This window comes from Pezoporus wallicus, unplaced genomic scaffold (genome assembly GCF_028554395.1).
Source record: "Pezoporus wallicus isolate ANWC-B61680 ecotype Strahan unplaced genomic scaffold, APGP_CSIRO_Pwel_v1 contig_736, whole genome shotgun sequence".
Taxonomy (NCBI): domain Eukaryota; kingdom Metazoa; phylum Chordata; class Aves; order Psittaciformes; family Psittacidae; genus Pezoporus; species Pezoporus wallicus.
Window position 1 is genome coordinate 2,131,425 of NW_026639744.1, and position 23,712 is coordinate 2,155,136.

The following is a 23,712-nucleotide window of genomic DNA, read 5'->3' on the forward strand; positions in this document are numbered from 1 at the left end:
CTTTCCACCGCCGGGGTTGCCCCGCGGTGTCAGGTGGAGACAAGCCGGTCCGGTTTTCCGCCTCTACCGGCAATGCGAGAGGCGCGTCCCCCGGGGAGAAGCCGGGCGAACAGCCGAGGCTCTCGGGGACCGCGAGCCGCCGCCGGTGCTGGGAGAGTTGACAGCCCGCACCGGGCAGCCCACGGGTGACACGCGGCCACGGGCGGTCAGTCCCGGGCTGGAGAAACGCCGGGCGCGCCGCGGCACCCTGCTCCCACGGGCGATCGGAGGAACGGGAGAGCGAAGGCGCCGCCGCTACCCCACGCCCCCCTCCAGCGCCTCGCGCGTGGAAACCCGGTGTGAGCGTGGGAACGGGGGCGGACGGACCGGTTGCGCGCGCGGGCACTCACCGTAGAGCGGCGGCCCGTGCGCGCATCCAAGTGCCGGGCGGCGGCGGCACCGCCCGACGCGCCAAAAATAGCGCGCGACCCGACGGGAGCTCCCCGGGGCGGCAGCAGCTCCCGGGCACCCGCTGGCGCGGGTCCTCGGGGCCTCCCCACTCTCCCCACACCCGGCTTGTTAGGGGGAAAACCCCTCTCTGTGAAAGCGAGGAGCCGGGAGCCGCCCCACGCCGCCTTTCATCTCTGCTCCCTGCAGACGCACGCAGTGGTCCTTGTTCCACTTCCCACGCAAAACTGAAGCGGGTTTTATTTTATTCGCCCCCTGCGCAATGCCGACACGCCACCCGCGCATTCCCCATTAATAGCGCGAGTCCCAGGCAGCACGGGCCACAGCAGCATCAGGACTCAGAGCAGAACCGTATTTGTGTCCTGGACGGCAGCGTGCTCATTAAAAGCCCATCAGTCATCTTTGCTCCGCAGGGGTGTCGGGCAGCAGCCGCAAGGGGTGTTGGCGGGGTTGCTTGTCCAAAGGGGATGCGGAGGGATGGGAAGGCGTAGTAGGCTGCGGAATGCAGCTCAAACACCAGCTCTGTACTGTCCTGCAAGACTCTCCATTGCATCCAGCCTGCAAAAGAAAAAGGCAGAAGTCAGGTAATGCTGCTTCCTTTCCCACAGGAAACTGAGTCAGTCACATGCACGGTGAGGCCTGGCTGCTCGCAGGTACCTTCTCCGAGATGTTCAGTAGATGCGTGCATGCAATATGTGTTCAAGGCTGGGAGAAGATGCTTCCAGTCAAACTCCATAAGCACCAGTCTGCGCAGGATGACAATAAAAGGCAGCGCTCCCAACATGGCACAGCCTTAACCCAGAAAGTCAACATTTCAACAAAAACCCTACAGAGCACTTCACTATGAACAGTTTATGTGAAACTGTGATCGTTCCTCCTTAATACGTTCCTCTCGCTGTGAGTCCTCACCCTTCACACAGGCTTTTCCCTTTCAGCTCCCAATGTAAAAACTGCAACACCCAACAAAACAAACTGCTTCTACCTCCTGGTTCACTCGCATCCAGAAAGACAATCTCCACTCTGCAGTTGTGCTCTGTTGCTCCTACGGAATTACTATCGAGATCTATCCAAGAGGAGGCAAGATGGTAAAGCTGAGTAAAGAGATCATGTAACGCTGTAAGACTCCTCTGATCTCAAGGGCTGTTTAACCGACGCATTGGTGGTTTGACATGCTGCTTTGGCTTCACCCGACAGTGCTTGCCCAACGGACGCTGGAGGAGCTCAGGCAGTTACCCTGCACCCATGTGTGCCCTGGGCCACCAGGACCCTGCCACAGAGCTGTCACATCACGATCAGCACCAGCCAAATCACAGCAGTCCATACAGTTTGAATATCACATAAGAAACTTACTGCAAAGGCCCTTTTAGGGATAAGTAACACACCTAATTACCATATCCTTAGAATAGATGTAATATAAATTTCATTACTCACTTAAAAGTTCTAAAGTTAACAGCATAAACTTGAAGTTGAGTAATTAAGTAATCCTTATATAGACACTTATTAAAGTATTTATACATATTATCTTAAATCTACATCTATCATTTTGCCAATTAAAATTAGGACTTTAATTGCAATTAAGTAATTTAATTGCCAATTGAACAGCAAAATTGCTAAGTGACTAATTTTAATGCCTATTTTAATTACCAATCATGACTGGGGAGGGAGCTAATCAAGCAGTATCAGAGTAATGATGTGAAAAAAAAAGGAGAACAAACATTCGAGACTACATGCTTTTAAAAAAGAACTCTAAATTAAATAAATGCAAACACAATTTTACACATGTGGTGAAATGCTGTATTTTGGTGTCTAAATGCAGGAGCACAAAGAACACATTTAATTAAAAAGAACTGCCACTCTCCCCCAGGTGCTGGTGGAAACAGGATGGCATATATGGTCCCCCCACACACAGCAAGGCCCTTAGAAAGTGTTGTGGTGGTCACGGCAGGAGCCCCTGTGAACACATGAGATGCCCTCAACTCCCACAGCCCAGGGTGATGGAGAAACACTGAGCCCGGCCACCACAGGGAGAGGGAGCGCCTTCCTTTCCCATTCCTGGGGCCCATTGTGTCTCTTTCCCCAAAGGAAAAGCAACAGGCACACACATGCACATCACACCTGTGTGCACACATCGCTGTGTCATCACTGCTCCACTCCCATCGCTGGCTAGAAAAAGGTGGATAACTGGCATTTTTGACCTGTCACCAAGCATACTCCAAAAAGTAAAACACATCTTCCTGAAAAGCTCCACCCACTGCTAATGAGGTTTTCCAGCTCGCAGCTCATTAGAACAGCTTCCATGGGATTATGCACTGCAACTGACCCCACAGGCCATATTTGGGGATCCAGTCACGTGTTGGCCTGCTTCAGGCACAATTGTTTGCAAGAAAAGCACCAAAATTCATGTCACTCCAATCTGTGAGCATAGCACGTTCCCAAGAGAAGTCACAGAATTTTTAAGGAACTGATCTGTGGTTGCTGTAGTACCTCTAGTAGTAGAAAGACCACCACTGGATCCCAGTCATTGCGATTCAGTTCCTGGCCACCATTCCAGCCAAGCACTGCTGCTGTGAGCAGGGTTCATCATCAGCTTCGCAGCCAGCATGGCCAGACACAGTCAGTGCTGCAGCTCACACCCATGGGAACAACCAAGCATCATAAACTCCATGAAACCCCAGCCTCCAATGTTTTATTAATGCTTAGAGCCTGAACTATGCTATGTGCTGGGCAGCTTTGGGCATAATGGTATTGCAGGGACTCTGCACAAAGGAATCCTTTGTTTTGTACAGAGACAGCCTCAGCTCTCTCTCCTGGGTCAGACATGTGGGTTTGCTGCTTCTCTTCGCCAGGCCAGCAAGCCTTGGCTGGTGCCCGGTACAACAGCAGCCTCACTTGTGCGTATGTGTGAAGAGGGTGCTGCACCAGCAATGCAAGTTCTGCACCAGGACCTTCCCTGTGTGAAAGCACTTTGAATACTTGAGACAAGCATGGGTGTCCCACCCAACCCAGGCAAGTGTTGCAGGATGATGTTTTGGGAGAAGGAAGCTTTATTTCCTCTTCAACAAAGAAAAAGTTTAAGACTTACAAAAAGGTACTGGATATTGGAAGACATGATATGTACGAGTGGCTGATTTGACTCCTATCAGGTGTTCCTGCTACAGGCCAGGAATATGTTACCCTGCCAGAGAATGAGGGGCTTAAGAGACAGATCTGGGTCTCCTGAGCACTCGTGACTGAGTATTCCCGCTCCATGAACACACATGCCACGGACGAATGTTTACACTGACATCCACTGGTGTTATCGCTGAGACATCAAAAATGAGTAGTGCCACTCAGGGTGTGCCTTCCAGAGGGAAAGAAAACTTAACGTGTCTTTTTGTCCAACCCGCACTTATTTGCAGGAGGTGTGAAACCCCAAATGCAAGTTCAAGTGGGGAAGGAGGCAGGATGCATGCTCAGCACCAGACTTGCACCAGCACCTGGGCCCAGCACCACAAACAGCTGCTGAATATCGGTGTCCTCGTGGTGGCTGCAGTGCCAGCAATGACCCCCCCCTCCGGGACATACCAGCAGCGCCAGCTCTGGAACAGGGAATGAGAGCACATGCACCATCCGGCTTTCCTTGCAAGCAACATATGCCATGAAGTTGCATGCTGATGTGAAGTTAGATCTCTGACTTGAAGTTAGAACTGTCAGGGCACAGGAGTGGCTCATCACCAGGCTCGGATGCAAATGGAGCAGCTCACAAGCACCCCGTTATTTTGTATTTTCCTAAAACTTCCCCAGGAAGTTCATTTCCCCTCCTTTGCTGCTCTTGGTTGACTCTTGATGCTTAGTGGTGATGGTAGAATTAGATGATACAAAGTATTTATTACTATGATGTCTATTTCTGCTCATATTCTTATTAACGTGATTATTCTATGGAAGACTATAAAGCTGTATTTCTCCTTTCTTCTCGCTACCAGCATGCACGATGAGTCACACATCAGGCTCTGCCTGCTCTGACAGCTGCAAACTCACGCTCCAGTGTTTGAAGCCCGGCTCAGTTCTGCCACATCATTCACCCAACGAAGATCCATTCACCACCTCATCGTTACCTAGGTCAAGGAACCGAGGTCGCACGGAGCCACTGATCTCTCCGAGCTGAGCTGTGACGTTTTTCCTGGGTTACGTTTGATTGATATCCGTCGGGGTGGAAGGCTAAACGGACCATATGGCACGTGTTGCATCCCATATGGTCTCTGCCCATCCGTGCCTAAACTCCCATTAGCAACAGCTGCCCTCCCCGCAATCCAGCTGCGCGGGAGGCGCCGGCGGAGCCGCGCCCCGCCCCGACTCGTTCCTGGCCTCCGAACCTCCGCCCCGCGTCCCGCGGTACTCCCCGCCGCCCGCCGCTACCTGCCGCCGCCGCGGAGCGGGGCCCGCAGCCCGGAGCCTCAGCCCCGGGGACCGCCGGTCCCCCTCGCCTGCCGCCGCCAAGCGCGTCAGCGCCCGTCACCGTGGCGGCCCTGTGACGGCAGCGCCGCTGGAGCTGCCCCGCGTCCCCCGCCCGACCCTGCCCCGGGAGCGCGGCGAAGGCCCCCCGCCTACCCCGCCGCGGTCAGCGCTCCCCGATCGGTTCGGGCTGGCAGGAGGGGAAGTTCTGGGGGGGTTTTATCTGGATTTTTTGTTTGTTTGTTTGTTTGTTTCGGGTTTTTCCACACACCCCCGACACCGGGCTGGCCTCGCTGGCACTGTGCGGCGCTGGAGACGCTGCTGCAAACGTGGAATTAGCTTGCTCCCACTTGAGGACTCTGCACCTCTCGCTGCTGCGCACCTCCGGGCTTTGGTGTCAGCTGAGCGTCCCCTGGATGAAACCAAGCCTAGAAAACGGATTGTTTGAAATACCTTGTTAAGTTTTTCTACAGAGGAGGCCACGGAGTTGCTCGAGGGCTGGAGCACCTCTCCTACGGAGACATGAGAGAGAGCTGGGGTTGTTCAGCCTGGAGAAGAGAAGGCTCCAGGGAGACCTTAGAGCAGCTTCCAGTGCCTAAAGGGGCCAACAAGAAGGCTGGAGAGGGACTGTTTACCAGGGCAGGTAGGGATAGGACAAAGGGAAATGGCTTTAAACTGACAGAGGGGAGATTTTAGCACTGTGAAGGTGCTGAGGCGCTGGCACAGGTTGCCCAGAGAAGTTGTGGCTGCCCCATCCCTGGCAGTGCTTAAGGCCAGGTTGGACGGGGCTTTGAGCAACCTGGTCTACTGGAAGGTGTCCCTGGCCTTGGCAGAGGCATGGAACTAGAAGGTTTTTAAGGTCCCTTCCAACCCAAACCATTCTATTATTCCATGATTCTACGATAAACCACACAGCAATATTACTTAAACACACACACCACCTCCACATTCATACTACAACACAGACATAGATAGGATTTTTAACTGTTTTCCTAAATTGTTTGGAAATGCCAAAAGTAATAATGACACTGCAGGGACTGTTACAGCTTCTTATTTGCTGTTGGCTTCTGAATTGCTGTTATTGGACAGAGATGCCAGCCAGGCTGGAACAATGGCAAAGCAAGCCTAAGATGGTCCCATGATCAGCATGGGCCCCTGTGCTGTCACTGGGCTGGCACAAGGAAGGTGATTTGGACAAGGCAGCAGTTGCTTGATGAACAGGCCAGGGAAGGGACAGTGGACAAGCAGAGCTGCATCAACCCAGTTCTTCCAGTAGAATATCTAAACATAGTCATACGTTTTTTTCCCCTAGAATGCACATATGGAAGCATGGAGCTGCTCCACATTCAGCAGCTTACTGGGGGCCACAGGTACTGGGTAGGCGCATCTGACTGTGAATAAATCAGGACTGCATTGCAGCAGGAAGGGCTGACTCTGTGGGGAACGCTATCAGGACACTCATCAGGACTGCCTGGAGTAAAAGAAATCTCTCTATTTAAAAGCATGAGAACCCCAAGCCATGATTTCCAAGTCCTCTTGCTGTTTGCCGCCCACACCTCCAAAGAGGACCCCTCCCCTCTGCCCGAGTGCAGTCCATGTTAGCAATGCATGAGTAACTAGGATGGTGAAGGCAATGCAGAGCATCCCGATGACTGGTGGCTGTCTGTGGTGATGGCAGAGGCGGCCGGGGTCTGCACAAGCTGTCACCCCGCTGCTTTGGGAGTTGTCTCAGGGTTTGGCTCCAGGCTGTTCTGTCACCTCTGGAAACACCCCCAAAATGACACTCAAGTGATATATTTATGCCACAAGCACTCTAAAATAGCATGAATACACATTATTTTCCCACATTTTGGTAATTAACTGACAGAACACAGAGAAATCTGGTTTAATTAACTATTTTCTGTAAGTGAAACACTTTTTGTTGTTTTAAGTGAAATACATTCTTATTTTGGGAGGGATTTTCTAGACCCATCTGGGATCCTTCCCCCTATACAGTCCTCAGAAATACATTCTCAGGAAGACGCTGCCATATTTGACTGTGGGAAACCAAAAATTCCCAGTTGTTTTGCAGCCAGCATGGCCCTCTCCAGCAGCTGGCTGCACCAGGAAGTGTTGCTGACCCCATCTCAGGAGAACACCATCCAGAGTGCGTTGTGCAAGGGGGCAATGAGGAGCTCTGGAAGTGCCTCCAGATCTGTCTCGGGCTAGCGCTGCTCAGAGCTGGAGCCAGGAAAGGCACTCAACACAAACCAAGTATTATTCCCAGAAATGTTTTTCATTAGTGGAGCCTCACAACAACAGCAGGGGGTTGCTCATGGTATCAGGAGCTTTGTCTCACAGGTGCCAAAACCGCCTGTGCAAGAGAGGGTGTTTCTCAGGACATCATAGCATTGTTATCATTCATCCTGCGTTGTGGTTGCTTGCACAAAGCCTCACAGATATGAAACATAATGCTGGAGGAATGTCTGGTCTGACCAAGTTACCATGAGTCTATTTCTGTAATCTCCACCTAGAAGCAGTTTATTGAAGACCTCTCAAAAAACTTACTGTGAGATGGAGTCACTGCCAGAAGCAGGAAGTGTTTGGCCTGGTGAATTCACCACCACCGATGATGCTTATGCAACTTTGCTTGATGAAACAGTTGTGTACAAACACAACAGGGTTCGAAAGCAGTGGATGCGCAGCCTGTGGTTTCAAGGGAGGTGGGCAGCAGTGCCAATGGCCTCACTGAACACAGTTCCAGCCACAGTGCTCAAGGGCTAATGGGCAGTGTTTCAGGGCTTTACCCTGCCTCTTTGCTCCAGTCTTAAGGAAATAATTTTTCATTGAGGCTATACGCCTCGAAGCATCCCAAAATAGAGATATTTTGAGTATTTTATGCAGTATCTTTGAAAACCATTGTGCTCACAAGTGCCGAATAGGAGATCTGTGTGTGCCAGCCCCAGCAGTGCCAGACTCCTCCTCCATGGCAGTGTAGCCTGGGTTGAAATGGTGGCAGAAGCAGAACTCCCCAACTCCAGGCTGTCCAGGGCTGGCTCTGGGCTGGTGGGCAGCTCTGCCGGGGTACCCTGTGTCAGCAGCTGGGTCCCCCTCCACTGGGATCTGGCCTGGGGCAAGATGCTTTCCACAGGGATGGACAGTTTTCATCTTGCTGTTTGCTCAGACAACTCCAGTGAAGGCATGGTTTGCAAAACTCACTCTCGGTTTCTAGGGGTGACCAAGTTGTATTTTGCATTCATTGCTCTGAGCTAAGTCTGAGTTACAAAACACTGCCTCGTTTTGGCAAGAGGGCTGTTGAAGCTTTTTTTCACTGCTGAAGGTACTGACAGTACTAGAGGGCGTGTGACAGCCACTGAGGTGGAGCCTGGGCATGCTGTGGGACAACCACCAGAAGTAGACTTACCAGCATCATGCATTTGCCCAGTCATGCAGATGACCATGACCTTCCTCGATAACCAGTTCCATATCAGGTGTCGAGCAGTTAGTGAATGCCAGAAAACAAGTTCAGAAAAAAATCTCATGAGAATTCCAGTTATCTCATGGTAAGAGGCTCGTACTGTACTGCAGGCTTCTGAAAATAGTGGTAAAATTAAGGAAAAACAATCATGATAGTTATGAATTTGCAAAACTCGTCATGTATGTGATGGCTGCTGTCATTAGAGGTAAATGGGAGGGAGAATAAACCCATTAATGGAGGATGTTAATTGAAAACAGGACTTGTGTACAGAATGGTGTTCGTAATTACAAGAATAGTTATTAAAATACCATTTTGCTTTTCAAAATGCCTGACTTTAATACAGAGTATGAAGGAGTTATGTTTTTAAAAGTTAATTATTTCCAGTGCTTTGAAAAGGGAAGTCTAAGCTGAAAATGATTTACCAAAATTATTAAGACAGTTTTTTAATTATCCTTTTTAAAACACTGCAGTAGAGTATCGGCTGAGCCTTAGTTTTACTTTCCCAAAGATGTGTGCTTTGCTCCTCCGGGGACCCAGCTCTTCTGCAGGGCTTGCTCTGGAGCTGCAACCTAGGTGCATCTACAGTGGGGAGCACAGCTGCAGTCTGTGGCGTGCCAGGGCTCCCAGGTATCATTTTTGACTTGCTGTTATGGCCTTTCAGGGGTGCTTTGGTCATCCTACCCATGGCAGCATTGATGTTGGCGGCTTTTCTTCATGGTCTCCTGGTCCCAGTGTGTCTGCTCAGGCTCATGCTGTGCTTGCTTCACTGCCTCCTCTCCCAGCCTGCACAGAGAATGGAGAAAAATATTGTTCTGTTTTTTCCCAGTTTTGACTGAACGGGATCTGGTTCTTCAACATGAAAAAAAAATAGATTAAAACTGAAGTAAAAAATAATGAGTACATAAAAATACATTAGTTTTTGGATGAGAGAGCTTCAATAATAAGACATATCATCAGAGAAATCAAAACTGGATTGTATATTCTTCAGATTGTTCAATATGAAAGCCAACAAAATTAGTCCATATTGATGTGATAAGCAAGAAGAAATATAGGAGTTTCCAGTTCACAACATTCCAGCACAAGACACCATTGGAAAACTAAGTCAATTTTTATATCAACAAATCCATATCAAATTAGCCCAGACTTGATACTGATACTGATAATGAGATGTGGATGTATTGTGGATGTGTTTCTTTGGAGTCAATGGTAACTTCTATGTAAAGGGACAAGAACCAGTTTGGCCAAATTCCCAGTTCCATGGGACTTTGGCATCAGTTTATTGAGGATTTTTAAAGAAATAAAAAGTTTAGTCTAATTTTTTAATAAATGTCATTTTAGCCTTCCTCATTTACCTAAAACAATGGTCATATAATGGCTTTGTCAGAATTTATTCTCTCTGCTGTATGAAGATCCTATTCAACACACACTGTGTGTGTTGTGTGTCTAATTACCATTCAGCCTTACATAAAGATACTTTGACATCAGAAGCTCACAGGAAACTAGGCCAGCATTTAGGAAAATCTAAACTGATGAGAACATCATTGGCAAATATGACCAAGAAAGTAGCTCCTGAAGCAGTAAAGCTACACTTTCGTTTCACTGTCAAACACACTGCACCTTGTGCAGGTTAACAACTGGATTTGGGTCTGGGAAACGTATTCAGTGAGGAAAAGAACAGCAATTAGCCTGATGTGCTGGTATATTGAAAATGCGAACTCAACAGAACTCCAGGCCCTGTCTTACAAGATGTTTACTAGCATGGTTCATGTCATGGAGCAAAATGCAGACAGCAGAGAAGAGCCAGTTCTCAGGAGAGCTGGCAGGGGTGGGTGGAACAGCGGTCAGGGAAAGGGCAGGACAAACAATTATGGGGGTGTGAGAGAGAACGGGGTGGTGGTGGTGGGGTTAAATCTTGTCAGTATATTAGGAAGGTGGAAGGGGCAAGTCCACCCCCTTTCCCTACCAATAAATCCATCCATACTGGGATGATGGAATTGGAGGAAAAACTTGGGAAATACCTTCAGCTTGAGCCCTCAGTTAAATGCTGTTACTAATAACGTGTTTAATTCTGAGTGACATCCAAATCACATAAGTCTGGGAAGGTAAAACAAGGGTGAAAATCTGCCATAAGATTAACAAGCAAAATATAATTAACTAGTTTCAAAGAATAGGCTAATCACTTCTGCCAATGTTTTGACGGCATTCCGAAATACAGCTGTAACCCATGTCACTGTGCCATTGCTGGGGAGGAGCTGAAGCATGGTGCTCACTCCCCATTGCCCACCCATGCCAGGACTTTCAGTGCCTGGTGTTTGCAGTTGCTAAGCTGATGCTGCCAACCCTCTGAGGAAGAACAGAAGTGGAACCTGGGTCTCCCAAGTCATGGGTGCTTAAGGTGCCATATGCAGAGGAGGTGGCTTGGGCTCTGTGAATAGCAGCACTGCCAAAGCAGCAGAAAGGCTGACCAGAAGCTATCCCTGTGCCCCAAAACCTGATGTTAAAATGCCCGGCACTGCAAAATCTCAAACCTTTTTTGCAGAAATATACTATGTGCCTAAATCCTTCCTAAATCCCTTCATTAACTAGTGCCCGAGTTTCAGAGGTGGAGTATGAGATACTGTGGTTCAGGATCTTGCTTTTTTTCAACCACTATGGACTGTTGCTACATGACCTAAGTCAAATCTAAAGTAAAAAATACTCTTTAGTCACCGAATTCAATGTTTTTTTTTCCCCCTATTTCTCTGTGGGTTTTTTTCCGTTGCTGCTTTCTGGTTCTGAGTAATCTCTTCCTTCTCAGTCTTAGCATCATAACAGAACATAAAGTTTAACATCAAGTTCCACTGAAAAGGTTGCCACGACATGTACTAGTTTCTCTTCCACAAGATGAACCTGAGACTCCATGCAGTGTATCTCTTACAGGAATATGTTCACTTGAGTAACAGCAATAAACTCCTGTCCTGTTTTTTTGGTTTTTTTTTCATGTTCCTGATGTCCATTTCCAGCAAAACTTTCACTTTGCTCAGTTTTTTAATTAACAACAAACTCTTGTTGTCCTTTGGCATATGATGCTTTTTCCCATTTTTTTTTAGGGTCATTTGCTGTAATATGGCTGCCAGGCAGCAGAACCATGACAGGATGCGATAGTTGTGTTCTAGATGCTCTTCTAAGAAAGTATCTGTGTTAATCTGCTTGCAATGGTGCACACGAATAAAGCAGTTGTTCTAGTATTTTTATAAAATGTGAGTATATACAATAATTACTGAATTATTACTATTATTATTATTACTATTCAGTAATTATATTTTTATTAACTGAATTATTACTATTATTATTATTACTATTCAGTAATTATAGTATTACTGAAATGAGATAAAATGTAAAGCTTCCAGTTTCCTATCAGCTCAAAAATAGCCTAGTAACAAAAATGAAGTCCAACTGAATTTTTTTGCAAGAGCTATTAGTAGTAGCCTTCATTTTGGTTTTCTTTCTCTATAAGCCTTGGTAAAGAAGTCCACTTTCCTACCCAGATCAGAAAAGTGGAAAAATTTGGTTTTATATAAGAATGTTCATGATTTCTGAGGGGAAAGCATGCAGCGTATAGCAGGGCCCTGGTTTGCAGAGGGGTTGTCCTGGTTTCAGCTGGGATAGAGTTAACTTTCTTCCTAGTAGCTGCTGCAGCGCTGTGTTTTTGCTTTAGTCTGAGAATAATGCTGATAACACACCAGTGTTTTAATTGTTGCTCAGTAGAGCTTACCTGGTTCATAGGCTGGATATTGGTCAGGGGGTGATGAGCAATTGCATTGCATATCACTGTCGGCTTTCTTTTGTTTTTTCTCTCTCTCTCTTTTTTGGTATTTCCCATTTCATCATTATTATTATTAGTAGTAGTAGCATATTAGAACAACTGGGGGGCTGCCTGTTTGGGCTGACCTGATCCCAACCTGTGGTTCTCTTCATATCGAGCTGAGCAGCAGGGGGCGATGGGCCACCCCTCTTCTGCTTCCCACCCTCATTGGCACCATTTAGCACAACGAATTACTTGCAGTTAGCACGATGCTTGGCATGTGGTTTGGGTGGAAAGCAAAATGTGGCCACGTAATTGCTAATGGCACAAAATTAAGACCAATGCACGGGAAGGTATCCGAATTGCCAAGGACAAATGCCAGTTCTGTGGTTCTTCAGCCATGCTAGAGATAGCTTGCCCCTAGCTAGCAGGAGGGATGAAGAGACCCACAGTATCTCAAAATTATTTATTTCCAAAAGACTTACATCTTCCTTTTGTCTGAAAGAGCATTTATGTTTTGGATTCCAGAAGTAACCTGAAGGACATGAACAGAGAAGCAAGAGATTCCCCTGGAGGAAATGGAACACTGGAAGCTGAAACACTCTGTTGTGATTTGAAGTAAGAATTACACTTGGTTTAAGACGATCCGTATGAGCCTTACCTTCTTGTTGTGCAATTTCAAGCCATCAGAAAAAAACCTTATTTTATATTTGTAATGACATTATGGGTCAGACTGGGTTAATGAGCATGTCATATGATACTTATCACTAGAAGGTGATGTGTTTCAATTTCCAAATGTATTTCCAAAGGTTTTCCAGCAACAACAAAGAACATTTGTTTCATGAGAGAGCTGAAGATATCTCTTCCTTAGACGTATGACACTTAGCAAGAAAACTGAAAAAATAATAGTAAAAATTCTTGTCTATTATATTTCTGCATGCAGGGACAGGGAGAACTGCAGGCATGGGAAAAGGCTGAGAGAGTAAGTCAGGAAATAATAATAGTAGTAGTAGCAATAAAAAAAGTAGTAACAATAATGTATGTTTGCAGGGTTGGGGTACAATATTTTGCAGAAAATTTTAATCAGGCATTTCTTAAACAATTATATAAAGTGTCCTGTGGAATGATCTGTCCTAACAAGACTGCTATATTCATTTCCAGATCAGCCTCTACCATGGCTTTGCAGGTCGGTCTGTAAACTAAAGGCCTGTAGAAAGGCAGGAGCATTTTGCTGTCTCAATAGCCTTACAGCCTACACAAACTTGTACAATTGTGCTAGATTCCATCTTTCAGAGCTTTAAAAAAAACCTCCTATTTCCCTCAAATCCAGAAATGTTAATTTTCATCTCTGATTAATCTGAAGACCAGTTGAGGCTCCTTTTATTAAGTCAAGCAGACTCCTACCTGCTTCCTGAGGGCTAAATTTGGCTGAGAAACCCATTGTAATATTGCGTAATTAATTTGCCAGTCAAATAATTTCTTCAGGGCTATAATTTACTTATCTGTCTGCAACCCTAATGAATCTCCCATTTCAGTACATTAATCCTGTTTTCTGCCTTTTTATCTCCTTCTTTAACTCTAATTTTTGTAATTCTTTAATATGGGCTGATTTGTAACCTATAGTTTGGGGATGTTCTCATGATGTTCTCACTGGGAACCACAAAAAAACAGCTAAACACTTAGCCCATGATGACTTGGAACTAGTGGAAGACTTCCTCGCCTTACTCCTCCATTTCACTACAGCAAACAAGGGAGTTAATTCGATAAAAATCAAAGATGGAAAAGTACAGAATTAAAAACAATTTGTACTTGGAGGACTGAAGCTTGTAACTTTGTTCAAGCCCAGTGTAGCAAACATGCAGAACTTGCCAAAGCTGACTCTGAGCACTGTATTCCCTCATTAGTGGCAGTAGGTAAAAACTAGTCAGTAAATGCAACGTTGGCAATTCTTTTAGTTGTTTAACTTTGCAAATCACAACTCTGTCCTTGTTTGTTTGGGTTTTCTACTACATTTATTAATTAAAATTGTTTGCTAAGTGGCATAAATAAGTAGCTAGTGTGTTGTTCATAATCTTTGAAATTTGTCATTTTACAGTTTTCCTAATCTCCAGCAGGAATGTGGTTTTGGTGCAGGATAGGAACACTAAATGAAGTAGCAATGATGTAAGAGATTCGCGAATATTCTGCACTGACTCATTTGGATACTTCAAACACACTGATGAAATGATCGTGTGATGGAAGAAAACCAGCTTTAGTTGTTTATTTATAAATGGCTGATACCATTGCCACAGGCCTGGTCCAGCCTTGTAGCAGCTGTGACAGAGGGGAAGGAAAAAGCTCCCAGTGGAGCAGAGACCTTGTTCAGGCAGAGGAATCTGGGATGGCGCAGGGCAGTGAATGCCTGCGGCTGGGCTGCATTCGGGAAATGAATACTCCTCATGTTTGGTTTATACTGCTATGCTTTGCTGCTGTATTTTATTGAATGAGAGTGCCTATTTTAAGATGGAATTTCAAGTGCAAACATTTAATCATGGGAAGAAGTGCAGTGTTAGAAACCTGCATCAGAAAGAAATGTAGAAATGCCTATCTGACTGTTCAGAATGTCACTGTGATCAGTATGTGGTGCGTACATGAGGTCGCTTTGAAACAGAACTGTTTTCAGGCTAGACTTCAGAAATTCATTCGCTTGGTGAAAAATTCCTGTGGAAAATACACAGTGAGTTTAAGCATTTATCTAGCGAGAATCAATGAAAAATGCAAAAACATGAGCAGATTCAATGAAAACACCCTGGGGATGAGGGAGGCCTCCCTTAAAGGCCTGAGGTTTGAGGTACCAGGAACGAGTTAATCCCACCAAAGAATGCGGAGGAGCTGCCAGATAACAGTGACATTGTTTTTCCCTGATGTCAGCAGAGAAACCCAAACACAAAGAGGTGAATGTAGTCTTCTGAGGGAGCTCTGGAGAAAGCTGAATGTCCGACTTGTGCCTTGCATCCTGTAGCACTTAAAACTGCTGGGCACAAGAGAAGAGTGTTTCCTGGAACTGGGGCTGCCTCTAGGCATCTGGGCAAGACCTCAGCTGTGGACAACAGCTGAAGGATCATGAGATGTGCATGTAGCAGCACTGGGAGCTGTATTGCCACTGTCCAGAACCAAGAGGGATCCATTTCTTTGTCCTCAAGTTCAAAGAATGTGCACTTCTGGTAGGCTTGGCCTTATCATTGGGTAGATTTATAGCCATCTGTGGGTCATTTTTTACTTTACAGCTCACTGTGAGCCATCTTATTTTCTCCTGTAGCATCCACCTGTTGAGTCTTGCTTGAATAATTCAATTTATTCTGTATTAGGTAGGTGATGGTCCAGGGGATATTTAGATCTAGCTGCAATAGAAGCGTTGTTTCACTTTAATATAGGCAGCACATAAGCTCTTGTATTGGTTCCACAGAGATAGTAATTAAATACTTGATGATATGCTTTGGATTCATAGCTGCTCTTCTCAGCAGCTTGAATGTCCTCTGCCTTGATCCACCTTCCACATGGGAAGTTTCACAATTGGACTGACTGTCCATCACAGCTGAGAAAGCCATAAAGGCATAGTAATATCTGTATTATTCATTTTCTACTATTCTGAGGTCTACAGAAAGGTAAACAAAAAGAGGGAAAAAAGGAAGAGAAGGTTTTAAATTGCTTTGTGTTTTTATTGCTGTGGTTGGTATTAACCTACCCTGCACCCTTGGCTCAGCCTCGTTAAGAGCCACTGCTATTCTGTGCTTTGTCTTAACAGACAAATCAAACAGTTTGTGTGTTGTGTTAATTATGAAAATCAAATTCAGTAATTCCTCAAAAGCTGCTGCTAAAAATCTGTTTTGAAGAAAGCCAGGCTGTTAAATGCTGCTTCCTGACAGGATGGAAATCCATGAGTCGCTGAGGTTATGAATGTCTAGACAGGGAACATGAGAGGAACTATGCTCAGTGGTGAAGGGTCCTCCTTGTCTTAGGCCCCCTGAAACAGATACAGCTGCTTGTGGTGCCTTCTTCTAAGAGTGGACATCAAACACACTATAGTATTATGTGTCACGGGATATAAGCATCTGGAGACCAGCACATCTCAAGGAGATTGTGCTTACATTCTGAAAACAAATGCGGAGAGCAGGACCAGGTAGCTCCCAATGAAGGTAGTGGAAGTTGCTGGTTTTACTGGGGTAATGCAACCAAGAGAACCTATCTGGGCTGTTTTTCCTTGAGTATCAAGCCTTTACACCTGACAAGTCCATACTTAGATGGGAAGAATATCCTAGAAGAGGTGCATTTTGTGTCATAGTAAGTAATCTCCTACTGGGCAGTTTAGAAGCTTAGAGTTGTTAGAAAAATCCGAGATTAAGGAAAATGCACTTAAGAAGCAGGCGGGTTAGGCAGGTTTTCAGGGTCTTTCCTCCTAGCTGCGGCTCCGGTCCCTTTGAAGCCTCCGAGGGTCCCGAAGGGAGTTTGGGGTACAGACACTGGTCAGGGACCGAGAGGCAGAGGTAGAGGAGCGCAGGCGTTAAAACGCGGACTGCGGGGAGGGGAAGGGCTTTCCCGGCAGGTACTCCCCCTCCAGCGAGGACGGGGCTTGTGCAGCTCTCGGGGCCCGCTCCGCGCGGCTGGTCGCTCTATTCCACGGCCATGCGCGGTGCCGAGGGAGCCCTGAAACGCCGGAAGCAGCTATATAGAGAAAGGGAATACAGGTATGTGGTAACTGGGGGCGGTAGGGGCACTGGGGCTGCCTACCTCTGATAGCGCGCGGCGAAAACGCCCTACAGCCGGGGATGTAGCTCAGTGGTAGAGCGCGCGCTTCGCATGTGTGAGGTCCCGGGTTCAATCCCCGGCATCTCCAGGGGCTTCTTTTCTTTTGTTTTTTTTTCCAACCCTTCTCCCCGAAGGAAGAAAACGGCGGCGCGTCTTCCCGGTCGGGAATCCCGAGGGGAAAACGAAAGGAAAGCGCTCTGGGCTCCCGCCGCAGCGGGTTTTCTGCCAAACACAAAGCGAAAGGGGAAAAAAAGAAAAAAAAACAAAACAGAAATCAAAAGCAAGTTGCATTGGCCGGGAATCGAACCCGGGCCTCCCGCGTGGCAGGCGAGAATTCTACCACTGAACCACCAATGCGTGCATTCTGTGTAGTTGTGGAGGCCCCCTGCATACCTCAATCGATCGTCCAGAAAGTTCCTTAGAAAGTGAGCGATGTCTATCTATTTTATTCCTGCAGAGTATTAAAAAAAAAACAAGAAATTGCATAATACACCCATCATAAAATCACAGAATCCCAGGTTAGAGGGGATCTAGGAACATCTAGTCCAACCCTTCTAGGCAAAGCATGATCTAGACTACCTGGCCCAGCAACCTACCGAGCTGCATCTGAAGTGTCTGTCGCTGGAAATTATTCCATTGGCTGCTTGTTCTCAGTGTGAAAAATTTTCCTCTTGTGTCCAGCCAGAACCACCCCAGGAGTAACCTGTACCCATGACCCCCGCTCTTTTCTGTATGACTCCTTGTAAAAAGGGAGTCTCCATTTTCTTGGTAGCTACCCTTTAAATAGTGGAACATAGTCATAAGGTCTCCCCTAGGCTTTCTTTTCTCAAAGCTGAACAAGCCAAGCTCTCTCAGCCTTTCCTCATATGGCTGCCCTATCCTTCTATTATTATCTCTGTGGCCCTTCCCATCATCCTTTACATTTAAAAGCTTTCAGACCAAGTCACCCAAGGTGTATTTTTATTCCTTTTCCATTCCAGAAGGACTGTGCCAGTCAAGGGTTTAGAGGCTCAACTCATGTGATCTACTGATAGAGGAATCCTCACCGTTCAATGCCTGAACTTTGGTCTCTTCGCTGTGTCAACTGGTGTAGCTCTGTGGATCCTGACATTCCAGTGCAGCATAAATTTGTGCAGTGATAAGATATCCAGAGAACACCACCACTTGCACTGCAATACAGTGATGCCATGTTCTAATATAAATTGTGCACAGTCTTGACATTTAGTTTCTCTTGGTGGCGCTCCCACTAACAGCCACACCAAATTGTTTAAGGAAAAGCAAGATTAAGCATCTCACGTTCATTAAAATGTATGTATGAGAAGCACAGCTGTGCTTAAGATATACTTCAGGCAGAATGGGCACCTACCATCAATCATTGCAAAAGAGGTGTTTTCTTCTTCAGAAAACACCTATCTGTATCTGGCACTACAGATAATGTTCCAGGTTCCTGTGTGAACATACATTAACACCTAAAGCTTCCCTATGGAGTCTCCTGCCTGCTTACCAGTCCTGCAGCAGTCACCTAACTCTTCCCAACCACACATTAATTTTGTGGAAAGGGTGAAATTTTCCTGCACACACAAAGCAGAAGCTGAGCAAAACTTGTGTTCTTACTGAATCTGCAACTTCTTCCTTTCCACTGGCAGAAGGAAACACAGTAAATACTTCAGATAATAACGATTGTTTAGGCTATTGCTTACAGTTGCATCTGTCAGCCTTCAAAAACTGTTTTCCCAGACAAGCGTAGAACCAGAAATCCCAAAGCAGTTAAGCAAAAAGCATTCATGTTGAGAAGACTCTTAATTCACTGTTTTAATATAACTGAAAGTTAGTCATGCTGAAGTAATAGCAACCACTGACCAACTCATTTCCCCCTTTCTCCTACTTTTATTCTTTCATTTCTGGAGAGTTGAGGCACTGCAGCCAAAGGTCAGCTGGCAGGGACGAATCGGTGATGTGAGAACCAGCTGCAATCTGTAAGAGAGAAGAGTCCTTGGACTGGCTCTCTTGGGCTGATCAGGGTCATTCACAAAACATGCTGTGCTTCTGAACTGCTGCTTGTTGGGGAATCATTTTGCAGAGCATTGCCACAGTAGCAAACTTTGCACTATTAGCAAGCTTCTCTTGTTCCCAGGGTAGAAACAAAACTCATTCTCGCAGTTGTTGTTCATAATTTAGAGAACAGTTTTCCACATCCATGAGACCACAGCTTGCATCTGCTTGGAACATCTGTGGATGTTGGATGACATACTGCAGAGATCTGTGTAAATCAGGAGGAGTCTGGCAACTCGTGCCTCAAGGAGCTCAAAAGTTGCTCTAGAACATGCTCTGGAAACTGTTTTTCAAACTTCATGACACAGGCTCATACTTGGCTTCCCTTTTAAAATGACCCTATGTAGGAGAGTGATGAATGAAGGAGAGAATTGAGACCTGTAATATTAGACAATGGTGGTCTGGAGCCTCAGAACTGATGAAAATTTCATAGGATCAGTTCAGCTGATTAAGAATATGCATCCTGTTCCAGTGATACAGTCTTTTGGACATTGTCTTAATCATCACAGTGGTTAGGAGAATCTTCCCTGAAAAACCTCAATGCAGAAGGAGATGTTCTGTGCAAAGACAGCAGAGCAGTGCAGGACCATCCAGTGAAATTACTGTCTGAAATTTAAGTACAGATACCTCATTAAAAAAAATGTGTCTCTAGCTGTCATCTATCAAATATCTGTAATTGTAGGAGTTCAGAAGATGGCTTGAATGGCATCAAGAATCCAACTTCATATAAAGTTATAGAATCTAGGGAAATACTTTTTAGTGAGATTGCTTAAAATGTACTTTTGTACATTTCTACCCAGTATCTGATGAATGGGTGGGAGGGTTTACCTTGTGAGGGACTTGGGACATCATCCCCTTTGGTCTTCTTCAAGTCTTTCAGGCAGCTAAGGAGATGCCACAGACGTTCACCAGAAACAAGGCAAAACTTATTACAGGAAGAAGGAAAAGGATTTTCTTTGGCCTTTTTATCCCCCAGAAGGGGACAAACACTTTTTTTTCTATTCTGGGTCCCCTTTAAAGGGACTTGTACCTTGATGCTTCTGCCTAAGGCTTGACACAGTGCCTTCCCATGGGCTTTGCTGCTGCAGAGCCGAGCCATGGAACTCCAGGTCTGCTGTTGACTCTGCTGTGTATCTCTGAGGAAGATGCTGTAGCTTAGGGTCACCTGTAGACTCAAACATCCCAAGTTCAGCTGCTGTGGCTGCAGTAGGAACAAGGTAGGGATTAATAGGCAGTGGTGAAACAGCTCAAATCAACTTAAAATTGCAGGTGTGGATTACCTGGGGTGGGGTGAGTGGATAACACTCATTCCCTCTGCCCAAGCACACATGGACCCATGTTCCCATGTCATTCGTTACAATTGCGGCTGTGCAGCCACCTGCTTTAAAACTGGTGTTGCATCAATCCTTATACACATGAAAGTGTGATGCCACAAATGTAGCTGTACTCTTTGCTCGGATGAACCTCTTCATGTGCTGTATGAAAGGGAGATCTTGTTAGAAATAATGCCTGAGGAGTAATTCAGGGCGGCCTGAAACATAACATACCTCTTTGTAAGAACCAACTGCCCAATCATTGGTTTCTCATGCTTAACTAACACATACATAGTACTTAACATTACTGGAGAAGTCTAGCCAAGACTTCTTACTGGCCCCCAAAATAATGAAAGATAACTTCAGGCCTTTCAAAATGGCTTCTAAGTCCTCTTCAGTAAACGCTTGCAAAGTGTGCTCTTTTCTCTGCTTCCAGAGTGCAGAAAAACTATACCATCTCTGGTGAGCTCTCCACTGAGTGGAGTACACGCACATCAACTTGATTTTAACAGGTCACGGAATAAGCCAGGCATTTAAAAATATCCACCTACCCAAAAGGACAAATGAATACATATTGCAGAGCCTTCAGCAAAGATTGTTGAAACAAAACAAACAAAACAACCGTGGTAATCTTTTAGGTAAGACTTATAATGTAGAACAACTTGTCAGTGCAGGTTAAAGTTTTAAGGCCTAGCAATTTTGACAGCGTCCCTTTGAGCACAGTGAGAGCACAGGGACGAGCAGGACAGCAAAAGGTCACTTGGTCACACATACCTGCTGCTTCTTTTAAGTTTATCTCAAGACCCACTAGGCACGTCCCAATTAATTATTTAAATCTGCAAGGAAGAATATGTCTGCAGATGAGCTAGAACAATCTTAAATTCTGGGGAAGCTGCAGGATGGCTGGCATGATCAAAAATAGTGCTAAGAGGAAGCCAGGGCACAATACCTAATCCACAGGCTCGGACACCTAGGGAAGTCATTTACATTCAGTAATGCTGATTTGTTTCACGTATCAGCCAAGTGGGAACTTACAGATTTTCCTATATCCTTTCGTTTTCAACTGAACAGTTCTGGATTACAAAAGGTCACCAAACTCAAACTGATAATGATATATGTGGTTATTTAAAATAACTTTTCCCAACCCAAATATTGATTATGTTGCTGGCAATCTGCATAAATTCCTTATAAATCTGTGGACACCCTGTCCCAGGTACAGTTCAAATGGTGACAAACAAAAGCCATCAGGCAAGCAATGCTAGTGAAACAGGCATTGGAACAAGAGCCCCAAATCCTGCCTATTTATTATGTACTGGAATATAGGTGAGGGATTTCAAAGTGATTGTATATATCTTTGAATAAGTTTTATAAGGTTTTCCCTAAACAATTCAATGGAGAACATACCTGGATAAAAAGTGTATTTTCACATGGGCTGATTCTGGCCTGTCACTGTCTGAGAGAAAAAAAAAAATACAGCACAAATTCCAAAAAGCTTTTTGTGTTCTATTTTCTGAATATAATCTCTCACTCTGGCACAAATGAAGACAAAATAAATCACGTTTTTTATATTTCCTGCCACAACAAAGATATTTAAACAATAGAAAATAAACACTCTTGAATAGTCCAAGCAGTCTTGCTTTCTGTAAGATAGTGTCTTTCTTTTTTCTCTCTCTCCCAGTGAAATTCATGTTCTCTGTTAGACCTACCTCAGCTGTTTGCCCTAGAAGAATATGGATACTCCACATGGCTCCTTTTCACTGCCTAGCTCTCTAGTAGTTGCTTGTGCTGCAGGGAGAGGGCAATTAATTATTGCATTTGTTCTACAACAATGAATGTGACCTGTCACCTTATTCTTTTAAGACTGCAATTTTTTGCATTTGTTTCTGTGATTCAGCCCTGATGTGTTATCTTTATATAACAGCAAACAATGAGACACAATCATGATAGTAACACATTAGTTTTAATACAAAAATGAGCCACTTTCTCTTTTCAGATACACATGTGCACACAAACACCAAGGACGTTTTAATCTGTTGCAGGGGAGGGGGAAAATGACTCAACACCAGCAATACAACCTGGGTCAGCCAGCAAACTGGCTGAGTACATCTCGTGTGATGTACTACAGTTGTATTTCTGAATGATACCAGACACCAGCAGCCAGAGATGGGAATACTTTTAATTATTTAATCATGGCCATGACTAGGTACTGTTATTTTATAATGGGAGGACCTACTGCAGGTCCTGCTTGAAAAAATCTCTGTAGAGAAATTCTGCTTCTGTTTCTGTCACTTCATTTCAAGTCTCCTGCCATTATTACCTCTTGCTCCTCCCAAAGACTTTTTCCTGAAGACAGATTAGGAGAAAACATATTTGTGAACATACAAACAGATTTTCTTCTTATGATATATAACACTGGCATATAGTCAGGCAACGGTGATAATCTTTTTCTCCATCTTTCCTTGCTAATGAAGAGAAACTGCCTCCGGGGTTAAGGAGAAGAGGTGAACTCTCCCTGAACACAATTTACAGCTGCTGAGCACATGATCTTGGGCATCTAAAATTCTTGTCTTGGCACGTGTCCCAAGGACCAAGCCGCATGCATGGACACTTAGAAGGTAGTATTTTCATCTAGACATTACATAAAAAAACAGACTCAAGAGGGATGAATTGTGTGGTACTTTCAGGTATCTAATTTTTTTTTACCTAATGTTGTCAAAATCTGCCATTATTCAAACTTATGAAGACCAACCTTTACCAACCAGTAACTAAGTTAAAAACCCAGCTGGAAAACTAACTAAGATAAAAAGATAATGGTAGTTAAAGAAGCCTAATAAAGGGAAGAAAGAACAGCCCATCCCTTGCTTGGGGGTAGCTGAACATGTGAACAGGTAGAGAACCACTCCTGGAAAGGGAGATTGCTAGAAAAATGGGATCCTTATAAAAGTTTTCAGTCATTCTTGGATTTACCTTATACGAGAAGAGCAATATGGCACTTGCGTTTTTTACTACCCTTTAAGATTTTCCTGGCTTGGAAGAGTTCGTGAAACACAGAAGTGCTGGGGTGCAGAATATATTTACTTGGGAACTGGATGTACACATATTTTACACTTATACGCTGCCTTGTTCTGAATCGATCAAAAATTATCGTAAATTGATACTGACAATGCAGCCACATCTGGGTAGACAACAACCCTGAGGGGTGGGAGGGTAACAAATTTGTGATGATGTTTTGAATAGTTGTTAGAGACAGACAAAACAACATTTAGTATCATGTTAGTACACACATATATGGGGTAGGTATTCACACCTAGAACTTGTGTGTGTTGGATTATGCTGAAATTATTCAGCACAAATTGCATTTAAATCCATTTTCTCTCAGTCCAATTACTCTTCTTCCTCTCTCACACTCTAAAAAAAAAAAAACCCAAACAAAAAACACACAA

General features: G+C 45.1%; 1 protein-coding gene and 2 non-coding genes across 3 annotated transcripts in view; 2 read left to right on the forward strand and 1 right to left on the reverse strand.

The window, feature by feature from the left end:
- Positions 1-23,712, forward strand: part of KCNJ3 (potassium inwardly rectifying channel subfamily J member 3) — a 644,250-nt gene that overhangs the window by 421,869 nt on the left and 198,669 nt on the right. The window lies entirely within an intron of this gene.
- On the forward strand, positions 16,921-16,992 carry TRNAA-CGC (transfer RNA alanine (anticodon CGC)). The gene has a single exon. It is a non-coding gene; the product is annotated as a tRNA-Ala (tRNA).
- TRNAG-GCC (transfer RNA glycine (anticodon GCC)) lies at positions 17,191-17,261 on the reverse strand. Its single transcript has one exon. It is a non-coding gene; the product is annotated as a tRNA-Gly (tRNA).